The sequence below is a fragment of the Eufriesea mexicana genome, unplaced genomic scaffold, assembly GCF_001483705.2.
Source record: "Eufriesea mexicana isolate 0111107269 unplaced genomic scaffold, ASM148370v2 scaffold1808, whole genome shotgun sequence".
In the NCBI taxonomy this organism is placed as follows: Eukaryota; Metazoa; Arthropoda; class Insecta; order Hymenoptera; family Apidae; genus Eufriesea; species Eufriesea mexicana.
Window position 1 is genome coordinate 428,623 of NW_016909925.1, and position 26,638 is coordinate 455,260.

General features: G+C 53.2%; 1 protein-coding gene across 2 annotated transcripts in view; it reads right to left on the minus strand.

Annotated features, from left to right (window-relative positions):
• Sulf1 (Extracellular sulfatase Sulf1) overlaps positions 1 to 26,638 on the minus strand; it is a 72,268-nt gene extending 45,630 nt beyond the window's left edge. For both annotated transcript variants that reach the window (XM_017902382.1, XM_017902379.1), the window contains exon 1: positions 26,326 to 26,638. The gene's annotated coding sequence lies outside the window, so the exon portion shown is untranslated. The remainder of the gene's footprint in view (positions 1 to 26,325) is intronic.

Here is a 26,638-nt window from a genome sequence, read left to right on the forward strand (position 1 = left end):
CCGTGTCCTCTCGTGGACAGGCTACCTCTGTCGGATATTATTAATGATGCAGTCAGATGCCACATGCGCGAAGGAAAAAGCCAGGACTCGAGCTGTCTACCTAGGCAGCCGTGTACGAGGCTTATTTATTTTCGTCGCGCGTGTCCCGTTTCGTTCCACCAACGACAGGAGGAAAAGTGGTTCTGCCAAAGAACCGGGGTTACGCAAGCGGAGTCTCGTCGTTTCGTTGGACGGGGCCGAAAAGAAAAGCTCGTGCTCACCAACGGATGCAATCGGCGTTGCACAATCCTCGGTCTGCACCCGGGCTGCGTGCTCTCTGCGGCCTGTTGCAACCGCCTCATCCTTGAACCGAGCCACGAGGTGGATTAATAGCTCGATCGTATTCCCCGAGAGAGCGAGACCAGGCCAGAGACCTGGCCAGAGACCGGGCCAGAGTCGAAGCGAGGCCGATCGATGGCGTGGCCATCGGCGTCGATGAACAACGATGCAGAAGAAGAAGAAGAAAAAGGAGAAGGCTACCGGTTGACCAGGAAAACGTCGTGTCTCGGGTTAATGCGATACATCGACACCGATGCGCCTGCGTCTTCGGAGGGTGCACTTTAGTTAATGCAGCGGTCTGCGGTCGCCATTTCTCACGGCCGCTAGGAGGACACGTGAAACCGGCAATATGGGATCGCAACGCGATGCAAGCTGACGTTTAGCGCCTGTTCGCGACACGGCAGGGTGAGCACAGGGGTAGCAGAGGTTTCTCGAGCTCGATATCGAGGAGATGTAGATAGAGCGAGAAAATTCCGCGAGACCAGTCGAGTATTTCCAGGTTGACAGTCCCCGCAATGACGAACGATGTCGCGATACCACTGATTATTAATCGGTAACGAGTCTCGTTTCGACTCGCGATCTTACATACTTGGGTATGCACGAAAGGAAACCGTGACACCGCGAGAATTTCTAGCTGAAATATCGCTCGGGTATTTTTCATACCCCTCTCGGAATAAATTGCCTTTGACTCGGCGAATCGACACGTTGTCGCCACCGATCCGGTATCCGGTATTAAATAATTCCCGTCGAAATCCCTGGAATCGATAAGCGGCAAACGTTTCCGACCGGGTAATAGTTTTAAATGATCTAGTATTAAGCGAGGGAGTCGCCAGGCTGTACGAGCCGCGATTTTTCGACACGGAAAAAAGCGGAACAGCGGTAAAAATTGGCGTAATAACAGGTTGCACGGTCGATCGTAATATTTAGCCGGTTTCCAGCTATCCGGTCGGTCAATTAAATTCATTAACCTGAAATTACGTGGCCGAGATACAGAGCAGCGCGAGGAAATCGTTCTTGCGTCGTTGCGAGCGCCATTTTTTCGTCGCTGACTAATTGCGATCCGTGTTCGGACACATTTGTTCGTTATCGTGCTTCTCGCGGACCTTTTTCCTTCGCTCCCCTTCGCGACTCGTCGCCGAGACATCGGGGATTCCGTTTACGGTAGCGTTTCCTCGGCTTTATCGAAAGCAAACGAACCGGTGAGAGATAAACGATGCATCGGTCCCGATGGATCTCTCGCGCTGACACGTAATTACGATACAAAGTGGACGACGACGCCCATCCCCTCCGAGATCGGATCGCGCGTCGAATTAAGATACGCGATGTCACGACGCGTCCAAATATATCGCGTGTTACGCGATCGTCTAAAAATACCTCATGCATAATCAAGAATGTCCCTTTGATCGGAGAAGCTGGCCCGGACTTTCCGCGTACCCGTGTTTCGGCCAGCCGATTAACGCGTACCGTTCCGAATGAATAATTGGCCGCTTTGGTAAAGCCAAAACTCATCAATATTAATGATCCGGGCTGAATTCTTCCTTTTTCCTTATTTTCTCCGTCTCTTTTTTTCGACCAATCCGATGCTTGAATTTTAAGAACGTTACGTCTCGATGGGTCTCGAGGAGCCTGGTCCCCCCATTCATCCGCGGAGGGACTAGACGTTCCCGGACAACGGGAGCCCGTGTATCTTTCTCGCTTTATTTAATTTTTCTTTTTTTAAATTTCCTCCACTAAAGCCACGCGTCTGGACTCGTTGAACGTTCATCGATCTCCTCGCAAGGTTTCCACGGATTAAGCCGTGCAAAGGAAGCGTCGGACGCGGAAGGGGAGGAACGCGTTACCGAAAGAATCGCAAAGGCAGGGAAGAAAGCGCTCGTCTAACAGGTGCTCGGGTTCCCAGGCTGCTCGGTGAGTTTCACGTCACCTCGAAATGTTCAGTCGCTGGAAACGATAGGATGCGAATAAGTACACGTCAAGTGCCGTATTCCGGGGAAATTTCAATAAGGAAACTATATACCACTGTTCGATCCGAAGCGGGAATACGGGGGACGGCAGAAACGGTGGCGTTAAGCCCCGTCGAAAAAGCAAAGACTGCTACCATCCGGGCTGCTTCCGTGGAAGAAAAGGAAGAGGCAGGCGGCAAGATCGAGGCGTCGATGTTCGAAGATCGCGCTATTATTCCACGTGTATCGTCTCGCGATAGGCTCGAGCTAATGCGTGCCTCTAAATCTTTCTGCCGTGAAATTACTTTGCGGTGGCTCGTCATTATCCCTTCGGGACCCTTCGCGCGCGCAGCACACGGCGAAACTGCTCGAGCATGGCAGCGATTTCCCTGTTGCGGCATTAATCGATGTTCATACTTGTTAAACGGTAATAATGTGCACGGTGGACGTTGGCCGTTGCAAAATCAAACGACAGCGTAATAGCGCGTAATTATTCGTCAACCGCTCCGACTTCACCTCGGGACGAGCATTATCGATGAAATCGCGTGTCCGCGTGGTTAATTGGAAATTGGGTACCTATGGAAGACGAATCTCTACCTTTTGCTTCCACGGCCATGTTTCTACGCTGTTCTCGCGTAATCGTGGTCTAGCGATATCCACGATGTTTATTACGCTTTAAGAGGCGTCGCGAACGCTTGCTTCTATCTCTGGAATCCCAAAGTCGACGTCAGACGATGGATGTACCCAAGTCCGACTTAGGTATTGGCCTAAAAGCGACGGTGACTTAGAGTCTAAGAAGATCCGTTCGGGACTGGAAGAATTACGCGCCCTAATCGGGAACGTGACTGGAGAAACTCGAACCGAAGGACACGATCTTCCTGCGAGAAAGGAGACGCGTCTCGGAGTCGCCTTTCCTCGGCAAACACACATTCCTCGATGGCGTCAAATATTTGCCGGCACTCGATTGTTTCCTATACTTTGCACCGGTGTCGCGTAAAGCAAATTCCAGCCTCGACCAGTCCGAAAGGGAGGATCGTGACTCGAGAACTCGGAGCTTGCAGAAGACTCACAATGGTATCCCAGTTTTGCTTTCTCGAGGAAACGACTGGGACGAGCGGGAGAAAAAGGGAGAGAGGGCACCAGAGGCAATTTGTCCGGCGCGTCACACGCCTGAAGCGAACGTTTAACGTTTTCCCGCTGCTTCCTGCTTTTGTTCCGTTTCGGGTGATCTCCTTCCTTCTCTCGACCCGCGAATTACGCGGTCACGAGCGGCTGTAACCGTGACCCGGATCCCGTTAGTCGCGCTATGTTTGCGCTTGAACTTCTTTTCGTCTCCGGATGGATTCGCCATAATGGCCGACCAATCCTCGTCCACCGATTCCTATGCCATTCTCTCTCATCTTTCCCGTCACGCATTCCTCGACGTCCCCGATCTCACCACGCGATCTTGCGCTCCGACGTCTCGCGGAATCCATCCTCTTAACGCGTTATATTTGCATCAGTCGCGAGGATTAAGACGCAACGATCGAGACACGATCCCAAGGCGCGCGTGCGCGTCGCGATAACGCAATCGTAACCCCTTAACGACACCTATTATCCAGGGAGCAGCTCTGATGGAGGAACGTGGCTGGCTAACAGGTTAATGCCTTTTTCCTCCGTCGGCTCTAACGACGCTGGACGGTCGCGTATTTCTCGCGTATTTCTCGCGCATTTCTCGCGTAAGGACGCGCACGGCGTAGACTTAAGTCTCTTAAACGGACGGAATAAGCTACTTACCGAGCACCGAACCGGTCAGCCGTGAAGATAGAGCGGCCGCCTATGTACGAGTTCGGCGGACCTGCATTCCGCGAGCTTGTCTGTTATCTCGAATACCTGCAGCGCGTTTATAGGCGGCGGCCGGTCGCGAGGGCGCATTTACGGAAGCCGGGGAGACGACCGTCTGACCAAAGCGTGCCATCGGCCGACCGGTCTATGAAGACGTACCGACGCACACCTTCTCTGGCATAGCCGACGTCCACACTCGCCTAAACGCGAGGGAACGAGCCGACCGGCTCGAACGGAGACGGAGAATCGCGATGAATGCGTGCCTTAATGGTATTCACCGCGAACATACCAAGGCCGTGGATGAATGGATCCTAAGAGGCCATTGCTAACACCTCGCGACACCGGCGAGATTGCTCGTGAGACGGGATACACGGTGGTTCGTTGACGAGCTACGAAACGACTATCGGATGAACTGGTCTCGTTAATGACACCCCTTTTCGCCGATCTCCCGCATCGCGAGGGATTAGGGCAAGATGAAACGACATTGCGGTAGCGACGCCTTCTTTTTCTTTCTCTCCGTCATCTTTCCCTTCTCTCCACGCTGCTTCGAAGAAGCCAGAAGACTGGAAGAGGAGAAAATAGGCGAGCAACCATGAGGAGGACACGAGGCCGTGCAAAGGCTTAATGACTCGCGAGCGCGTGTGAGGAGGTTGCGTTGGAATAGGAAATTACGGAGGGCAGGGGAAGAAGCATCCATCGACGAGGAGTTTGGTCGGAATACGAGAACGGAATTAGCAGAGCGAACTCGGGCAGCCGTTTCAGTGTCAGAGCCTCGATGAAGTTGTCCGTGACTCTGGAAGCTAGCCAACGTTAGCCAGAAGCCTAAAGTCGAAAATCTTCTTCAGCGAAGCCCATTAAACGACGCTTCGTGGGAAATTCAGCTATTCCCAGAGTGTCATCGCAGTCTATCGCGTTTCCTAGCTGCTGCGAGCACACCGGGGCTAGGATAGAGCGATAAACTATGGAACACCAGTTGAGCTCATCAATCATCGCGGACGTCCACGGCGGAGCGTAGATCGAGCGGAAGACACCTAACCTTGTTTCGCGCTCTCTATCATCCGCCAGCGACGAATCAATAACAGGTCCGCGGCCCGGGAGGAAACAACGACGCTGGACGCGTTAGCATTTTCAATTAGCCGACTGCGGAAGCTGCGTGTCAATTAAGACCGGTTTCGCGTCGGGCGTGCGGCAACACGTGAAATTGAACGCGTCGGAATCAATTACGCGAAATAATTCAGTAACTCCCTTCAGGTGTATTAGATACGTCTGCTGTGCAGCGTGCGGTATTCGTTTGTCTCGCAACGCGGTCAAGTTAATCGGAAACCGGTGACGGCTGAGGAGAAACGCGAGTTCCTCTCGATGACAGCTGATCGCGTATCGATCATCGAGGAAATCGATGTTGAGGATCGGATTACCCGGGATATAACCGTCAGTTCGATCTCGATGATTCTACGCGCGAGTTTATGCCGATCTATACCTTTCGAGACCTGTCAAGGGATCATAAATCGAAGAAGTAGTAGCCAGTGGAAACGGTGGGAAAACTCTATAAAGAAAACTGTTTATTAACCCTTTGTGGACGAAACGGTTCGAAGTCAAGTTGCTGCCACGATAGGCATCTCACATTGCCAGTGCACATTTCTGTTTAGTCGCTGTTTTCATTGACAGCACTGTGAACTATCAAATTCTAGACACGTGTTGCCCTAGCGATGCTTTACGCGAGACACATATGTGGGTCTTTCGACTCTATCAGTTGTTTTCGGCAAACCATATATGAGCTCCTCGACCAAATTTATGATTTACGCAGAACGCATATATGCACATATATGCGGCCTGTCTGTTTAGCGCCACGCAGGTCAAAAGACGTCTCCAGAAAACGGGAGACAAAAGACAAAACGTAGAGAAAGGGATCACTCCCACATTGCTAGGATATAGAATTTATTTCAGTACTTAGTTTTCACTACGACAAGACCGAATCCGCTAACTGAAATATCCATAAGCGCGATACGGATGTTCGGCTGGAGCACGTTTGATGGCCAATTTGCATCGTGCACAGCACGCGTGATCTTTGAAAAATCGGAATAGCGCGAGCGCAACTCGAGTTCCGCGATCCCGAAGCACCGCTCTTATGAGCCTAAACAGATGTAACCTGGCTGTCTGGGTACTTAGAAATTGCGCAAGGAGCACGTTACGTCCGATCTCATTAGCCGATTCGAAAATGAACGAAGAGCCGTGGCCGACAGGCTGATTTCCGGTTCTAACGATTCGAACGGCTATCTAGATGTAAATACGCGTTACCGGCGCGTTTCTTGCGCCCGCACTTTCAGAGCTGGCCTAATCGAAAAGCTTTTACCTTTGAAGCGACGTCCGTGCCGCTTTTATCCGCGCACCAGGCGAACGGCGCTGCTGATACGCGCGAATTGGAAACGTTTCACGGTGCAATGACCCTACGGCTATGTCGGTGTGGCCACGCATTACGAGCAATTCGACGCTTCTCGCCTGTTAGGAGTAACACTGTTGCGTCCGCACCAACTGGAATGCTATGACGAACGAGACGCGTGGATTGAATTAGGTAATGCGTTCAGATGCAGCACTTGAGTTTGTCGCACGCTAGCTCGCATCGCAGCTCCCTTCTGCGCTCCACTCCGCCTAGCACCTCGAGAGACTTCCCTCGGGAATGGCTCGAGCGATTATCGCGTCCAGATTATTTTTACCGTTCGTAATGGAGCAATAACGGTGGTCGTGGGTTTAATCGACGCGTACGGAGATCAAATGGCATGGGACCGAGATAGAGGGAGTTCGATGGAGAACGCTAGACGGTGGACAGACAGGTGGGATAGAGACACCAATCCGGAGGCGATCTTCCTGATCTATGCGTATCTAGAAGGATCGGGCTTTCCGAGTTCCATCGCGTCTTGCGGGATGCCTGACGTCTAGCGAGATTAACGTCTTAATCTACTCGCCCGTAGATCAATCGAAACTCCGTCTGGCGCCAAACTTCTTACTCGGTCCCCGAGGGTACGGATGCCGCACGGTACCTCGAAAAATTTCCAACTTCCACGGACCTCCGAACGAGTGCATACACCGAGGAAATTTCACGGTCCTCGAGTGCCCGATATTTCTGCTTCCAATTATCCCGAAACTCGTGGTCGCAGTATCCCTTCCAATTTCTACGCTCTTGGCATCCGTAAGCGTGCACGGGACTTACTCCGTGACGCTCGTTATCCCTCGACACGCGTTCCCGGGCAAGGAAGAGAGACGTAATACGGTGATCGACTGGGACAGATCGTGAGAAAAGCGTCGGAGCGTTGGAAAAGAACAGGGATGCAACGACAGGCGGTGCAGAGGCCGATGGAATTCAGCCGGGTTGCTCGCTCGCGGTGCCCCGTGAGTTCTTGTTCGTGCGGAGGAAGTTCGTTTCGTGACACGGTGGATTCCGTGGATCGGGACACGAGACATCGCGTAACGTGCGTGTCGTGGTTGCCCGTGGGAATGTTCCCGACCGAGAACGGGAGAGAATCGAATTATCCGGCGTCCCTGATTCCTCTTGAGAGCCAGAAAACGACCATAAACAATAGCGTAACTGGCAAACAACCAACCACCGTCGTGACAGCAGACGGTTATATCATCTCGCCGTGAAGCACCGTCGTTTACGCGTAATATGTCAAACGGGAAGGACGCCGAGGAACCGGGGGAAAAAGCGTCGGAAGCGATGGCGGTGCGAGCAAACGAGCCGGCCTCGTAAAACATCGTCGTTCGATCGAGCCTCGATGTAGAAGGAGAGGAAAAAAAGCGTTGAAATGTGGAAATCCAATTAAGATTCCTTGGCGCCACCCATAGCGACTGCCCGTGCACGGCATTAATCAGGCAAACGCGTATCGTTTAACATTTGTCTAATAACCGCGTGCCACCGTCGCTAGCGCGATTCCAGCGCATAAATAAGCTTCGCGGTATTTACGACGTCGCACGTGCGTTCCCCGTTTCTACATATGTACGTAACGAACCTCGAGAATCGACTTCTCGGTGCGTAGAACGCGCGCGCCTTCGCTCCGCGATCGTGACCTCTCCTACGCGCAACCAGAGAAAAAGTACACGCGGTCGATCTCGAAGACGTTATCCGGCAGGCTGTTCGTACACGTCGAGATAACGACCAGCCGGAAGACTTTGCACCCCAATTACGTCCAGCACGCTTATTAGCCCGCGACGTCGCGACGCCTGCCACGTCTAATAATCGTCCTTTATCTCTGTACGTCCGGCTGACACCCGTGGCCGGTACGTAAATCATTCCGACGTCGAATGGCTCGCCAGGGCAATTAGAGGTAATACGATCCGTCGTGTCGCGTTTTCGGTAATCGCGTCGTGGATACACGCTCCCGTCTCGATACGCCGGGAAAGCGACTCGGGACCGGAAGCTCGCGGACAGCGCGCGTTGTCTCGGCTGCCAAAAGCACGACGCGAGCCGAGACAGCCGTCGGAACGGCAGAAAATTGGACAGAGTCGCGATTCGTCGAGTGTCACCAGGGCCGAGGCTCGGTTTTGACAGGGAGGACCGAAAGGTGGAATCTCGGGTGAGCTATGCAGCTTGGCTACGCGTCGAATCCATTCTCGAGTAGCATCGCGCATATCCGATGAATATTGCAAGTTGGCAACCCGTCGAAAGGGTGGCTCCCGGCGTGTCACCGTCCGAGGCTACGACTGACGATTTACAGCCACGCCGACCGTCAGTCAGCGTGATTTCTCGCGAGAGCAGTAAGAAAACGGCGTGACGGGCCGTCTGGAGCGGAAAAGCGGCCGGCTCCTTTGCAATTTCTCTAATACCGACACGAGCATCGCGCCTACCTCTCTTACTCGACGATTAACTCGTTCCTGGCCGTCGCGAAACGTTGGTCCGCGCCAGCTCGAGATGGCGTTTATCCCGGTGGCGTTCCGCTTCCGATCCTCCGCGCAGGAACCAGCGGCGGAACAGGCCAATTAGAACTATCGCGACGGGACGATAAAGCGCGCTGCGAAAGAGTAATAACGCGCGATAAGCGGGCAAGGAAAGTTAAGTGCGATTTAATGTACTCGGCACGAGCACGGGCACCGGCTGCCACCGCGCCATTGTTCCCGCCGCGCGGATTTGCCTTACGCGGATTATCGCGCCCTTTGTCCGCCACCCACGCGACCCACCTGCGCCTCCGCTCCGGCCCTACGATCCCGTTCCCGGCTAATTGCCAGCTCCGTCCTACCCGCTTCTTTCCACCGGCCGCGAAACGCCACTCGCCGCGCTGCAACTCGCCGCTCGCCGAGATATAGTCGTCGAACCCGCGACTCGGAGCGTAAATCAAACGGTGCCTTTTATGGGCCATAACGGGGAGCAACGCGAATAACCAGCGGGGAGCTGCTGCGAAACCTCTAGCCGGAGGAATTCATTTTTATGGATTCCGTTACGATCCTCCGCCCCGATATTGATTTCGTCTCGAGCACACCCCGGCACGATCGATCATATACCGATTCGATGTCATCGATCGGAGTGCTTCCAAGTATCGAAGATAACTCGTGAAAGGAATCGACGTACGGTACACGACCAAGGTCGAAAGGAGCAGAAATTAACGAAATTAATACGACCTTGGACCACTCTCCACGCCTCCACCCGCGACGCTTTCCGTCGAAATTTCACGACTTTCGCTGACCTCGTTTCGTTTCGCCTCGTCCATTCGAGATTTTCTCCGGTTCGAGGTCACGACAGCGCGCGTCTCCATCCGTCGTTCGGAAACGAGACGAGGGGAGCAAAAGCACAGAGGGAAGAAGATCGACGTAACGAGCTGTTCGCGGAATCGCGATTAACCAGGGTCGCGAAGACGCGCTCCTCCTCGCGATTGTATTCAAATGGCGGCTCGGTCCGGCGCGTGACCTTTGCGAACAATGCAACGCGACCGGGCTACGCAAATGTGGCGAATCGTCGCGCAGCCTCGTTCGTGTCGCGACAACGAGCGACACGCGTAACCAGCTCGTTTTTCCGTCACCTGGAGGTCCCGTTTGCTCGATTGCCGACAGGCTGCCACCGGGAAACCAGCCGCGTCCATTCCTCCGGACCCGCCCTAACGCGATCCGTTGCGGGTGTTTCTCTCCTCGTCACCCTTTGCCACACCTACCTCGCCTCTTTCCAGTTACCGTTCCTTTTCATTTTTCCTCCGTCGTTATGCGCTCTCCGAGTAAGTCACGTGGGAGTGATTGTACAGGAAGGAACCGCGGTTCATTCCCACCGCGTTGCAACGCCTTTCCAACGTTATTCACCGGTCGTCGAATGGAGCGAAATGGAAAATGCTCGCATCGGAGTTACCAGCCGATTGTTCCACGCGTTCGATCATCGCGTGCCGCTTTCGTTCGCTTTTTCCCGCGAGTTCCCAGCTCGGGGACGTCGCGCGCGCGAGCCGAGGATCGAGGCAACGATCGAGCGTTGATCGCGATCTGTATTCGACAATACGATTACACGCAGGCAAGTATGCGTCTAATTAGCAAGACACGCGAGGCTGGTCGGGAGAGGGGAGGAGAAACGCGTCGCGAGAGCTCCTCCTTCGTTCCGTATTTGCATCGAGATAAGTTCGATTAAGGGGGACGAATAAATCGTGGGATCGTACGCGTGGGTGGCGGCGTCAGCTGACGAGCCATTAAGGAACAAGACGGCGCGTGGAATCCGTAGCGAAATTACAGCCAATGAAACGACTGGCAATTAGTCGCGTACATTATGCACCGGCCCAGCAGGAACGTAGTAACCCTGCTGGGATCGAGGAATGATCGATCGACCAGATGAAAACGATTTCGTCGCTCTTTACCGGGATTCCAACCCTCTTCTATAGCCACGGTGCTTCAACGGGATTAACTGGTTTCGAGAAACCATTTTTCCGGCTCGCCGCGGAGGAAAGCCACCGGATTTTTATCGAACCGATCTAGATTGCCAGCGACGACGCGAGAAACGATATGTCGCGGTCTCGCGACCATCTAGAAGTCACCTCGCGTCGCCTCCAGGAATGGCTTCCCTTTGAAATCTCTGAAAGGACTTTTAACTCGCTGGCTCTCGGTTCGCGTTACTCGCCTCGCGACTCGCGTCTTGTCACCGAGCATCGTTGCGATCGTTACGCTCGTCCATCAATTAATAACGCTGTCCATTTGCTCTCGAGAAGCGATACAAGGCTCTCCCGTGTCGTCTGGATATCGTTTTACCTCGTTTCACAAGGAGTAGTCTCAGTCTATTTGTCGACGAAGCAGCCACCTTCCGATCGGCCAATCAAATCCACCGATCGCTTTCGTTTTTCAAGGCTCGCGCGCTGGGACTCGACTCGAACGGTAACGCGTATTCGCAGCAGGCTAATGGGACTTTCCTCGTCTTTTTTCCCCAGCCATCGAGTCCTGCTCCTCCAACCCCGCCGCGCTCCGATCGCTAATGGAGTCTTCGTCAAACTCGGATACAAGTACAAGGAGCGCTTATAAAGGGATCGTAAATTCACCTTCGTCCCGATGAACTTGCGTGATCGAGCACGGCCAGCTGTTGCCGAACCGGGCGTAATTTTAGAGGATCGAACACCGAAAATAGCGGGACGCCAGCTACGGGGTAACTCGTTCCCGGACTATTTAGCCTCCCTTTCCTTTAATTGGGTGTTGATGCGTGTTCCTAGACCGCTGATTTATCACCGCCGCGTTCCCACTCGGATACCGATCTCCGTGCATCCCTTAACCCGACCAATTAACGTCGCTTACCGAATTCCCGACACCGAGTGTCGCGAAGAGAAACGTCTGGACGTTTCTCAACCACGCCAGCGGGGTGAGAATACATCGAATTATCCCCTCCGCGGGATTATCGACGTGCCTGCCCGTTCCACCCGCTTTTTTCCACCCTCGCTTCCTTCAAACGCAGCCACCGCGACGGATTCGCCTCGCCGTTGACGTTCGTCAGCCACCCGCTGACGCGTCACCGATAAAACAACCCCGTGCCACGGAGGAATATATTTTCCTCGTCCGGATCGAGGACGAGTGTCCGTCTGGTCTGCTTTCTGGTCTAGCGAAGGATCGATCGATCGTTGGCGAGCTCCCGACGAAGAATATTTATCCGGCTGTTTGCACGCCGCGATTTACGAGCCTCGTACGGCTACCTTGACGTACGGGGCCATCAATTTGTCGACCCCTCAAGGTTCGCCCGGCGTATTCGTCCGGCCTGGTCTTGCCCGCGACAGACGTGGGATTGAAGCTCGCGGGGAAAAAGGCGGCCGGGTTGGAGAGAACGCTGAATCACGGCGAGGAAAAAAGAAAGCGAGGGACGCGGCGTTGATCGACGCTGGCAGCCTACTCGGAACATAGCCGTGAGTCGGGTAAACCGATGTGGACTGATGCAAACTGGTGTAAGCGACGGCGGGGCCAGCCGAGGTCACGCAACGTCTTCGAAGCACGTGCAAGTAGCCCGGTTGACGCGAGAATGACGTGTAATTTTCAAACGAGCCATTGAGAATAGGTCTAAGTGCGCGATCTTTGCACCGCGCACAGCTTTTTTCCGCGCCGGCATGATTGATTTCCATTCCGAAGAGCAGCCCGCCGCCTGCTTTCTTCTCTCGCCTCGCGAGTCGGCCCCGATGCAGGTGCGACCGGCTTCCTAGCATCTCGTTGTACCGTGTTCTACCACCCTCAGGTGTCGAGCAAATAAATACCGAGCGAGCAAATAAACGACTCGGAATCTACGGGAACAGGTGAAAAGAGTAAACGGACGGAAGGGGTTATGTAAACGGAGGTCATACGCGAACCAATCGAGAGGATAAATAAAGACGGGGAAGATTTGGATAGGTCGATGGAGGAACTTTGGGGTAAATAGCGCTTCGAGCCAGGAACTTCGATTTTCCAAGTTTCCACGGTTCGGCGTGGAACGGGGAGCCCGAAATCCGATGGAAGCGGAACGTCGCGCGAGTCGGGCAGAAATAAAGGAATCACCGGGCAGAAGCTTTATCGCTGGCAATCGCGACAGATATCCGTCCCTCAGGAACGACGGGATCGCTCCCCCTTTCACGATTCCCCGAGTCGTTTCATTTCCCTTCGCCGTCGTCCGACCGGGAGGATCGAGAGCCGATAACCGGCGATTGATAAATGGACAATCGATGCCCCCAGCGGGCCAGGACCTTTCGGCGTCATAAACAGCTGACCACGTTTTGGTAACATATGGCCGTACCAGTATTCCCACCGTCCTTACCGGACGCTGGACAGCGCGTCTCTATGATTTTCCCGGCAACCCCGACCAGCTCGTCCCGGGCACAATGCCGCCACCCCGGAGGGGAAAATTAGCCACGAGGCGGTTGCTCCGAGGAAAACGGCCAGGGAGCCGAGCTTTTAAAGCCGCACCTCCGGCTCCTCCTTTGTTGCCGGTAATTATGTTAATTCTTGACAAACAGCCTGTGCGTAATTTCGATGTTTATCGCGGATCATTTCGATGTTGCAGCCACGTACGCGTGTTTGCTCAACCGACGATCGATTTAGGAGGGAACCGAGCTTTTATTAGGCATTTTCGCCCGGGCATGGGAATTTCATTTTGCAACAGGGGTCGTCCGATGTGCAATAAAGGAATCGGGATTGCACCCTTCGAATAAATATCGGGGGTTTTAGTAGTCGGACAGGTAGAATGCATTATTAATCGCTCGTCGAGACGTGTCACCCTTGCGGATGAGACGGTGAGAATGGTCCAAGTTGGAAAATCGGTCCTCGAATTTTCCCGGAAAATTATACTAGTTTCTGTCGCGTGGTCGAAACGAAGTTGATCGCCGAAATTCATCGAAGATACAAGTTTTTTCTTCGACGAAAAACGATACTTCTCTGTGTCAGCTCGATCAGCCGGCCAAGCTTAGGCGAACATATCGCGTTTCGATGTAAAATTATACAGGCCACGCAGTTTCTCGTTACGTATTCCACAGTTTCGGAATTCGCGGCCATCTTCCGGCCGCTTTTCCTACGCGTTTCCAACTATAGGCGATAATCGAAGCTAAACTGTCTGACCGATTAATTTCGCTGCCAATCATGGCCAACCGACGTCTTCGCTGTACATCATCTTCCTCCGAATCCGCTTTTCCTACGCGTTTCCAACTATAGGCGATAATCCAAGCTAAACTGTCTGACCGATTAATTTCGCTGCCAATCATGGCCAACCGACGTCTTCGCTGTACGTTTTTACGTATCACAGGTACACTGTCGTACCTATACGCGAGTTGTCTATTATTACAACGATTCGACGCCATCGATAGCCACTTTTTATAAGCGAATCTACGAGAATCCCGTGCAGCAAAGAGCGACAAAAGCTCGGTCGCTCGGCGCTTTCTTTCAAGTTCAATCGACGCGGAGCGCCGCTCTTTTTTTCCTTCCATCCCCGATGGATGTTACACAATTAGCTCATTGATCGAGGTGCCATGTGTATCGCGGCTTCTTTCGTTCCCGACAATGGATCTTAATTGTACCCGGTTCACAAAGCCGAGCATTCTCCGATTAATCGGCGTTTACTACTCGACTTATCGCCGGCATACTCCAAGCTCCCTTATCGTCGCTATTTATTCGCGGTATCGCGTCGCAGATACAGGCGCGGCAACGTACGCCGCTTAATCCGCCATGGCGCACGTCGCGGATCCCGACATACTCGTCGAAATTATCGTCCCCCTCGTCCCCGTTATCGCAGCGCACCACCTCGCAGCGCCACGCTTCCGCGACCCCGAGTTTACACGCTGACCACGCCGAGATAAGACAGTTTCCAGATTCACCGGGAAAAGTCTGCGGATATTTATACTCCTTTCGGACGCAACACGGACCACGCGCTATTTTCAACCCGAGAATCGACGCTAACATCCGCGACGAGTGCTCCATCGCGAAGACCTTACGTGCCGTTGCATATATTTTCCTTATTTTTCTTTTTTCCTTTTCTTTTTCTGCCCCATTGGAGAGTTTAAATCGAATTATCTGTTCCCCGATGGGTGCCAGATAACAGCTGTTAAATAAAGTTGGCGAACGCGTGACTGGGGGCTGTTCCGGCCTCCCCTTCGCGTCAACAAACGACGATAAAGGCAGTGTTCGCGCGATTATTTAAAAGCTCCATTAGGACGTGGCAGAATTAGTGCCGGAAGGAAATGGAATGCAGTTTGGACGGACGATCTTGGCAGAGCTGGTTCTACGAATCGTCCCATCGCGTGTTCGATCTCCCGAATAACGAATATCCGCGATCCCCCGATCCGTTGGGGATAAATCGATCGGAAAATTCACGAAACGAACGGAGCGGATCGGAGATCTGGAGTTTACAGGGCTCGAGGGACGCGGGATAACGCGAGCATACGTTCTGACCAGAAATCGGGCGGGGAGCGGACAATTTGTCGTACGATGACAACGATAATACACCGGCGAAGGAACATCGATGTTCTCTCGGACGGAGCAGAAGTTAATGACCGAACAGCTAGGCTCCGTTGAAACGTTTATAGTGTAGCGACCATTAGCCTTAACACTTTTAAGCTTCACGGTCGTCGTGCGGCTGTGGCTGCATGGCACGAGAATTGGACGATTGCCCGGCGACAGTGTTCCCGTATCGTCCCTGCCCGCGGTATTAACATTCAGCTCGGACTTAAATGAGTTAAGCGTATATTTATCTTCGGCTAATGCACTTCCGCGAAAAAGCTGCCTCCGACGAGCATCGAGACGGCATCGATCGTAAAGCGTTTTATATCTGCGGCATACCTCGGCGTATTCCTCGTCGACGTGCTCGCGTTCGCCGTGGAATCGCGAGCTCTTCGTTCCTTCGTTTCTTCCATTCGACCCGCATCACCTGACGAGAAGCAGTCGTCGTTCCACTTGCTCCTGGATACGATGCGCGTTTGGAAGGGATGGAAAATCGAAGAAACGATCGCGAGAGACGCGCAGCGAGACGATCGGCGGGGTACGGATTCACCGGTGTGTGCCCCTGGAAACGACTTCCATCGGGGGTCGACTCTCGCGCGGCACGCGTTTCGTGCTAGCCGACCCAGCGAACGCGACACACCTGGCCTGATACGGTGCACGCGATTACCGCTTAAATTATGCGATTCTCACTGCTAACCTTTTTAGCGCCGGTGAATACCGATCAGCCGGCCGAGCGTGCCGTGTCCGGACGGCGATTTTAAGCGACGTCTGAACGAGAGGTTAAGCCCGCGAGCAGTGCGGAGATAAGCGCGCGACACGCGAGAATGATAATCGTGCCCCCATCAGCAGTCGTTGCTCGCTCTAGCGAATGCGTTATTAACTCGCCGGAATATTAATTACTCCGATACGTCGAGACAGCGGTATGCGAGACTAGGTCGTGGCTCGAACCCCGTTCACTGATCTTCCGTGTCCCCCCGTATACCACGGAAAATCGTACAGAGAAAGCGGCAGAGCTTTCCGTTTCGTTTCACCGTGTCTCGCTTTGTAACGGCTTTCGAGATGATATAGAACCCCTCTCGGAGAAGCACTCGAAGTGTAACAGCCTCTTTGACTCTCCGTCATCCCCCACTCGTTCTCCGGATCTTAATTACCCTGGGTGATCGTCACCAGGCTTCGGGTAGGTTTTTCCACCGCGTTTCTTTATCTTCTCCGCGCCGAATGGTCGTATTAGGGGAAGATTACCCGGGCCGCAGGAGGGGGCTGGAGAGAGCGAGAGATAGCGTCGAAGATATTATCGCGACGGGACAGTAAAGCAATCTCGATCTAGCCGAGGGTAGACCAAGACCAGTGACTCACCCACACTTGGGTATATCTAATGCATCTGCGTCTAGCAGCAACGGCTGGCCCTCCGCTCGAAGAAGAAATATGCGACCGCGGCATCGAACAGATGCAACTCGACGCGTCGGGCCACGGCCCTTCCCCAGGCCCATTACATCTTCCACAGGCCCATTACGCTCGATTAACTTATAAATCTCCTCGAAACGAACCCAGCCCACGCGACTCTATGCGCTCCGGCGCATGCTCTGCTTTTCTATTTAATCTCCGCCGCGATTCGTCTCAATTCCACGCTCCGATGAGGAAAATTCGAGGAAAAAGGCAGCCCGTGGGAGGACGTGAAAGCTCGGTTGAAAAGTGGCCTGCATATGCTTCCGACACCGCGTCTGGCGAACACGCGTTTCCCTAACCGGTGTCCGTCCCCCAGGACGACCGTTTAGCGAGAAACCCTGCCCACGTTTGAACGATGATCATCGCGGAATAGAGATCTCGATCTTGGAGCCGATTCGCGAATACTTGATTAATTTCTCGCGACGCGACGAGACCTATTCCTCTTATCAGATATCGCGGATACTTAAAGTCGCGTCTAGTTAAATAAACGGCCGGGCCGATGGCAATAGGAGTACAGAGTATCCATATTTATGACCGAGTACTCGTAATAGTCGCTGCACGTGGCAACGCCATAAAAGTGGCAGTGATTCATAGACGAAGGGAGTGGCCTTGATACGAGATCTTCTGCTCCGTCCATAGATGCCCACTTTGGACACACGGTCCACGCCCGACGAATCCTCGACACGCGGATTCTGACGCGATATCTAATCACCGTGCTCGTCTGGTATAATGGAAGAGCGAGGCGTAAAATAGCGGGACGGCGAATTGTCGGGGAACGGTCGGGAAAAAATGAATTACAAGGTCGGTTAGGAATTAGTCACAGCATGCGGCGAGGCTCGATTCGTTTGCCGGTCCTATTATTATTCCGCGTTGAACGGACACCGTGTTCAGGCTTCGCGTATCCATTACTGTCCACGTGTAATACCCGTGACAAATAAACAAGTGTCAACACGGGACAGCGAAAGATGCATGAAAGGTGGGAAGAAAAGCGGTCCGGGCAGGGAAAGGGATTCGTTACGAGCAGCTCCAATGGACAATGGACCATAATTCTCGGACCTGGCGGTGCAAACGCGCGAACGAAGCTCCGGGCGAACAGAAATGGCACGATTCCGCTTCGTTGTCGTCGCTTAGAGTCGCCCCAACGATAAACAATCGGGGCTAACTTACGATTTAATTGCGGCTAACGGTGTCGTTCGTTCCGCCAACCTTTTTCGAAGGGCTATTTTTCTCACGGTAGCCAGTCCTCGCTGATTTCCCGTTCGTGGACGTTTCGTATGCTACCTGAATAGGTCGGCCATGCCAGTGGATGGACGCGACGTTTGACAAACCCGGGAAGAAATCTGCCTTTTGTTCGCGACCAGGTCTATCGAATTCCTGCGTGAACGTTCCACGAGAAATTTCGTTACCTGGAAAACCCGACGAGCCTGGCACCAGTCGAGTCGCTCTATTCTACGCGATCCTCTCGGTCCGAGCGTCACGAACACACGCGTGAGCGCTGGCTGACGCGTTGCAAGCGGTGGAATCTTCTCCGCGTTCCATGATCCACCTCGTTCGCGATAAATCCTCGTTCGTAGCAAGACTGCGAAGGAGAGCTCTAGCGAGAAACGCGCGCTTTCCGACGCGGCTGCCGAGCGATTGGCACGAGTTTGCACCGGGTTTGGGGCGAGTCGAGGAGCAGGTGCGAAAACGAGCCCGGTGGACTTGGTGGGGAGGGAGCAGAAGTCTACAATAGCTCGGAGAAAAATAAAATCCATCGGAAGGGAGAGCCGATTCGTTGGTTGCCTAGTCCTCTCGTCCGGGTACCGCTTGCACCGCGCCGTACACACCAGGACAGATAACGAAACGTCGCCGAAGCGTTGCGCCCGCGGTAAAACGAGGCAGATGGACGGTATTAGGCGAACGTTAATACAGGCAGAGGGTGTTGGCGTTCCCAGACGAAAAGCAGCCCCCTTGGCAGCCCGGTGAAAGCCATTTAGACGGGCGAGATGGTCGCGTTGCCACTCGAAGACCTTCGTGGTGGGCACAAAAAGCCAAGGGGGTGCGCGGTCGTTGGTTCTGGGTGCCAAAACGAAGCGACGTTGGTCGAGTGGTCGGGCCCCGACTGCAGGTACTTAAGATTCTTACTCCGAAATGGCTGCGCCGCGACGATGAGGCGCGAGGCCTAACGACCGTCGTCGCCGCTTCGTCTCTTTTCCGGCCGAATCGGCCGGGCGAGATGAATTTTTCGGCTGGAAAACCCGTCGTCGGCTGTGCACGCCCCGTAGCAGACGGCCGCGGCGTGGTTCTCGGCGAAATTACGCGCGTAATTACGAAGGGAGAAGCTGCTCGTGGGGAGGCGAACGCGACCTTGGTCGCCGGTCGAAGACGCGGAGGTAATTCGTGCGAGGAATGCGCGCGCGGAAAGCCGACAACCAGGAAGATGAATCGCGGCTACGCGGCGGGAATACGTTAGGCGACTGGCTCGCGTGATTAATCGCTGCGAACTGGCGACACGCGTTCTTGCCGATTTGATAACCGTGAATTATCGGACGCGCTCCGCCGGTGATCGATGAGTTCGTCGGACGGTCCATGCCGAACATTCTAATTGCCGGCCATTTAAAATCCCTCGAGCTTTCGATTTCTATCGAACGATCGTTTGACGTCTTGTTTCACGATCCCTTTGCTATTCTTCGCCACCGGTGATTTATCTCGTCGCTGCGCTCCGTTCCTCTTCCTCCCGGTTCGCCAAACGGCAGGCTCTAAATCCGTACGCGCGCGGAGGTCGTGACACGCGAAATCGGATGGTGGCAGTCCGGCTGCGAAGCCTGATAATTCCATTTACGCGAAACGCCGCGTGCGATGCTAACGACCAAAGAAACGCGCGAGCGAAAGACGGACCGAATGGATATTGGCCTGACGGCAGCCACAATGGGTCACCATGGGCGGTCCAGGGCTGAGTTACGAGCATGGGAACCATCAAATGGAATCTAACACCTACGGTGCCGTAATACGGTTTTAACCAGCCGCTGGCTGGCCGCAAATCTGCATAAAATATCGAATTTCGAATTGAAGCACGACGACCGGATTAAAGGGGGATGTCCGCGGTTCTTGAGGTTTTAATCTTCGCCCGGTAACGATTCCTCGATTTTTCGCGGAACCCGCGGTTCCTCGTACGAAAGCGATCCGAGTGCCTTCTCGGAAGATGGGCGTAACGAGCCGATCGTTTCGACATTCGCCTGCGAGAGTTACCCCGATGCCGATCGACGAGCTGTCTATCTAGACGAGGGTGAGAGAGAAAAAGGAAGGGCGCGAAGAAAAGGAATCGTGGTCTAGAATTTTTTCGTGGAAAATTCGGTATCGAGACATCCGATCTCTAAAAATACCGTAGACTCGTTATTCGTCGTAGCGCAGATTTATTTTCCATCGTCGTCGAAGCGGCACTCTTGCTGAAATGGCGCCAGGAATAAACGATTTCCTAGATAACGAAACAATATCGAGAAGGTGCGACGAATATCCGAGTGTTTGCCATCCGGCTTTTCAATCGGTCGAGACGATAAAGACGTCCGCCATTGGCGCGGCTCGTTACGACGATATAACGATCCCGGGGCGATACGATGCAATCAGCCCGAAGGACCCTCTCGGCCCGCTAAAGCGCAGTGGCAGAAGATGAGCAAACACGAGGCTGACGATCGGTTTATCCGACGACGACTTGGCCAAAGATCAAGATACCTGGCCGCCTATAAATAGATCCATCGACTCAATAATGAGCCGGGAGCAGTCGGTTTATCGATATCGATCGCGCAATATCGCGCCGCTCGAAATATCTGGCCGTGTAATAGAATCGATAAGAACTGGACGTACAGAGTTATAGCGCCCGAGGATCGAGCGAGACGACGACCACGTCGACGCTTGATCCCGTCTGCCAACGAAACATCCACCGGCTCTCGCCGATTAGCCTCGAGCTTAAAAATAGCACCTTCTTTACCTTTTTTATTCCGAGCAAATGACTGGAATTAAACGCGTTGCCGTTCAGGTTACATCTCGGGCCATTTCCGATCGGTCCTCGTCGATGAGCGTCGTTAACGATAAGCGTGCTTTACGACGTGCATCGCGATAAACAAAATGGCGCGCGGCATAAACGAACGTACAGCGGAATCGTACGCGTTCAGTTTAATTTCGAAAGAGTGGAAATACGAAGGAGGATACGAAAGTGGACGAGGATCGATAAAGAGGGCAAAACGGCGCCGCGCGGACTGGCCATCGGGAGTTTTTCGATCGTCGAGCGAATTTTTGGACCACGTTCTCCACGCTATTTTCCGCGCGTCTCGCGGATCCGCGGACTTTTCGACCTGCGCGCAATTGACAAGTTGCCAGAACGAAAATGGCGAAACGTGGTCCCTCCGAGTCGTTACGCTCCGAGCCGAGGTCCATCCGCGGCGTGACGGCTTGTCTTCTTTTTTCCTTTTCCTTACTCGAGAGGGCAAAACGTGGACTGCAACGTATGAAAAGTCGGGGCTCGAGAGTGCGTGCTTTAGCATGGCTGAGTGCGTTTGCACGTACGTACAAGTGCCTATTTTTACGGCCACTTAGTGCGTCGTGAGGGTGAAGTTTAGAGAAGCTTAAGAGAGTCTATTTCGCGTTAGGAAACCTTCCCTCTGTCCAGGGGATTACCTTGCGCGATAAATTCACCGGTAACGAACACCTCCGACGAATCCGTGCTTCGAAGACGCGCGAATTTTCAACCTCGTCGAACAGAGATGCGGAAAAATCGCGAGTTTCCCGGTTCGATGAATATCGGTAGAAGAATTGACACGATGGCAGCTGATACGCGAAATTACCGTTGCTCGTTGCTACCACGCGTTGACATAAAAACCCCTATAACTAATCTACGATCGACCGCGTACTGTACGCGCGTACACGCGTACACGCGTACACGTGTACGCGGTACACAGGCTATTAACTTCTACGCGTGTTATTCGATACCTGCTGGTTGCCTACCGACTATCGTCGTAGAAGTAGCGATCGTTCTATCTGAAACGAGGGTATAAACTCGCCCGTGCCCTGTCGTTAATATACCTCGAGGAACTTATTCGCCGATAAACACCGAACATGCGTACGATATCTGAATGGTTAACAATCGTTCCGCGAATAAATGGCGTTTAACCTTACCGGCCACTAGCCGCGTCACGGCGTGCCGTATTAATAGGAAGTCCGCGTAAATCCAATTTAGAAACGATGAAACGTTTAGCTAGCCTTCCACGGTGCATCGAAACGCGAGACCCGGCACGGGATACGTTGGATTAAGGGGATCCGATTCACCGTGTTCCCCCGATTAAATTTACGATATTCGGTGTATCCGCGAACCCGAGGTTCACGGAGGAGCGTCGTTGATAATTTATCGCGACCAGTTTGTAGATTTCCGCGAAGGTAATCCTGTTCGCTGTTTCGAGAAAAGTTATCGTCGTCGGGATTAATGGATAATTGGCAACGAAAGTATATTATACGTCGGCAGCTTTCTACCTATCGGATTTCTTTTCCATCTCGAGTGGATATCGTTATTCGAATAACCACGGGTCGAGGAGAGACCTTTCGTTCGATGATCCATCTTAGCGCGAAAATCGTTGGGATACGGCATACGCCAACGATCGTGGAGTCGAGTTGCCACGCACGATCGGATGGTTTCTTCGTTGCCGGGGATCAGCGAAGGGAAAATCATGCACAGGGTTTAAAGTTCGATTCGAGGCAAACAGCGAACCTGTATTTCTGGCATCGGAATCCGTGGTCTCGGAGCAGAAGAAATCGCGAAACTTTTATCGCCAGCCAGACAAGATCAATATTATCGAAGGCAGCAGCAGCAACCCGCACTGGCTACGTCCACGAAATTCGGCGATAAGTTTTTCGCCATCCGATAACTTTTGGCTAGTATCAACTTCTGTTTGGCAACGCTACCACTCCCGTTCGACCGATTCCCAACGTCCCCGATGAGTTCGCGGAAAGCCGTTCGAGTAACGAGTTCTCTAAAACGCGTACATACTACTTGCCCTTCTCCACCATTTTTCCACGATTCTCCGACAATTTTCTCACAATTTTCCCGTTATTTTTCCACGATTCTCCGACAATTTTCTCACAATTTTCCCGTTATTTTCCAACGATTTTTCGTAGAGTTCGAAGAAAATCGATCACGCGACGTTTCAGGATTGATTTCTCCGCGCGATTAATCGAACGTCAGGCAATTAAACGCGAGCTAAATATTCCGCGTTATTACGTTTACGTAAGCGGAAAAAAGCTGCGGGTAATGAACGAAGCGGCCAAGTGGTTGCTCCTTTTCCCCGATAATTCCCGCTTCCGCGTTACGCGCTCGTTTCGAACACTAAACCAACGCTCGACTACTGGGAAAATTTCACCGATCGTCGGAACCGATCTTTTTCTCCCCGTTTCGCTTTCCAAACGACACCTTTCGATTCCCCCCGATACGTAATTAGATTAATTCGATATCCACCGATATCGATATCTCCTCCCTTCCCTTCCCGCGCATAAATCCCGCGACTCCTCGCCATCTTGTTCCTTCGACATGCTCGCTGGATAGTAAACAAAAATGCTAAAAAAAAGAGCAGTCGCCCACGCGCGTTCTCTTTTTAGCGACGCGTCGAAATAAACATTCAACTGGTCGATCGCGAACAGTCTCGCAGGGTAAAGTGCGTCGCGTTCGCGGAATAATTTATTACGTTAGAATGGCGGATGGAAAGAGAAGAAAGGAGCATGGAAAAGAAAATAAGAAATGAAAATAAAGAGAAATGGCGGCGCAGAGGGCGAGGCTCGGCGAAAGGAGAACGCCGCCACGAAATTTCCCCCCGGTGCAGGCCTGTTATCCTTGCCACGGACGCGTCTTCCAACTCCGACGTTTCGGAATTATTCCCGATCTTCTTTCCGAACGTTCCGACACACCGGCGCAACCGGCAATTAATCAATCGTTTCGAACAGAAACGCGGCACTTAACTATTTTCAGCGCTACTGCAACCGGCAATTAATCAACCGGCATTCCGAATAGAAATACAACGCTTAATCACTTCCTGCGGCATAACTCCGCCGAAACTAGCATCGCCGGTTCGCCAACTATTTCGGGGGTAATAGCCCAGAACGGTACTCGAGGATTTTGCGTATCGAGAAACTGCTTCCCTACCTGAAAATCCCCGGTTACCCGACGTCCGTCGAAGAATCGGTAGCGAACGTCCAGCCTCGTCTCGTTGCGAATATACACCTTAAACGTGTCGCATCGTATCGCGTCCGCGTGTTCGCCGATGAATTTTTGAAATTACCGCTGTTTTAATTATCATTCGTCATGCGATGAAACTTCGCGTCCGGCGCGAAACGAGCCCGTTTCTACTTCGATCCGATTCGACCCCAGGAAATCGGCGATCGGCACCACAACACCTGCCCCCCAACAAAATTCCGAATTCGTGGATACGACGAATGGCGGTCGCTTTCGGAAAATTAAAAACAGTGTTCAACCGGTCGATGGGCCATTTGACCGTTTTAATCTCTCGATGGAAAGCTCGCCTTCGTTCGCCATTGAGAAGCAACCCGGGCTTACGGATTTCCGCGGAACTCCTTTGAATCGGGTCTCAAGGATACCCCTTTGAGACGTTCCCTCGCAGATGAATCCGTTCCGCGCGGAATACTAATTCGGCGCGAGTGTGGGAACGGGATACTAATTAGAGTACTCGGAAAGTAGCTTTGACGAAAAGTCGCGCAGAGGATGCTGTATCACGGGGTAATTTAGCGTAAAACACGTGTCAGAGGTGAAACAATTACACCGGCCGATGGCTCGGGTTACCGCAGCGTTCGCAAACTGCGATGGAACGGAGGAGAAAAGAAGAGCGATCCACGCGGCCGCTCCTTTTACGAACCTGCGTACAATGACTCGTTTAATCGTGCAGCCATTGCGACGAACGCAGGTGTCCGCGTTTGTAGATCGGTCCACGTCGCACCGATTCCTACGCGATCGATCTGCGAGGTTTACTGCCGCTTTCGCAACGCCCGCTGTCGATCGATCGTTAATCGATCGCCGATCGAGAGCCGATGATCGGCGAGAAATCGGCGATAAAGGTTGATCGGTGCGCGCGATGAAAATGGTCGACGTAAATTCGTCGGCTACTCCGAAGGTATCGACTCCATCGACCGGATTTCGTAGCGTCGATGAGGCAAACGTTCAGGTGCTCCGAGTTTCTTTCTCGGAACCTTCGCATTTAGACACTTCTCGAATATATTTTCTAAGCTACTAGTCTTTCCACCGACTTCCATTTAACATCGCTGATTCAAAGCGATCCTGTTTCTATACAGCGAGACGGTAACGTCGTTGTACGTACTCGTCTGACGAGTGGGTGGAGTGGAAGATTTTTCACGCACAGGCGGACTGGGTTTCGATGGCCGATAGCTTTTAACCATTCCGAATACGCACAACCTCGTGTACATTAATCCCTCGTAATTTCGTTTAACGCGACACGTATACGCAATGACGCGCACCCCTCGATCAAACCGCAAATTCGAAATATCCCCCTTAACGCGATCACCGGTGGAAAAACGAACTCGATTTCCACGGGCCCTCCGCGTCGCTGTGCCCCACGATTTCTGCCCCACGCCACCGGTGTCGTTCCCGAATCCTCGCATAACCCAACGCCTTCGGACCATTCGAAGGATTCCCCAGGAACAGACCGGAGTTTGGCCATAAAATTATTCCGAAACGCGTGGAATTCCTCGGGCCGGCGCGAAATAAAACGCGCGTCCCGCAAGATATTCGAAAGTCGGCCGTCTCGAGACCCGGCGGCTGACTTATATTCGTCCCAGACTGCATATCGGCCCCCGGGGACACATGCATTTGCCGTTTTTTTGCCATTCCTCGAATTGACCAGCGGATCGGGACGAAAACAGGCCTCCGCCGCACGGTCCTACCGCAAAGGGCCTCCGTTTCCGGCGGCAGAACCGCGAATTCGTCGGCCGGAAACTGCACCGGCCAGACAAAGCGCGCCACGCTTTCGAAACTCTCCGACTGACAACGAACCGCGAAAACTCGAGTCGGTTTACGTAACGCCGCGGATTATTTCGCGTACCAGTGCTAACTACGATGGCCGGTTTATTTGATCTCCGCCGGATCGCTTTCGTTTCCGAAATCCAAGTAGAATAAATCGCGAATCTCTCTGCGTGTGTTGCTACCCGACTCGACGAAAGTCATCGATAATGACTCGACGAGTAAACTCTCGGTGAATCGCTGCACCATCGATCATCGATCACCACGTTCCATCGGGAGTAACGAACTCGCGGGTCGTGAATATCCCAGCATCGTCCTCGCGAGTTCTCCAAATTTCACCGGACTCGACCCCACGCGAGTCACCGACGACCCCGTCCCTCGCGCGAGAAGAATATTTTGCAAGGTACTCACTGGAGTCTCGATGAAGCAGAATCCTCCTCGGTCCCTCTCTTCCTTCGGAGAAGCGTCTCTGCGTTCCCTGGGCGACGTGCGCGTCGCGTGGTCCGCCGTGGATGGAGAGTGGCGACCAGAGAAGCCGGTTTCGAGACGTGTCTGTGGACGCCGAGAGGAGAGAGCGTCGGGGAGACGAGAGGAAGAAGCGCACGTGGCGGGAAGGCAAAGCGCGGCCGCAAAAACGGCAGGCTACGACACGACCTCGCCGACGGTCGCAACGAGACTGAACTTCCAGCCAGGCCGCCGCCGCTCCAGTCTGGAAACAGCTGCT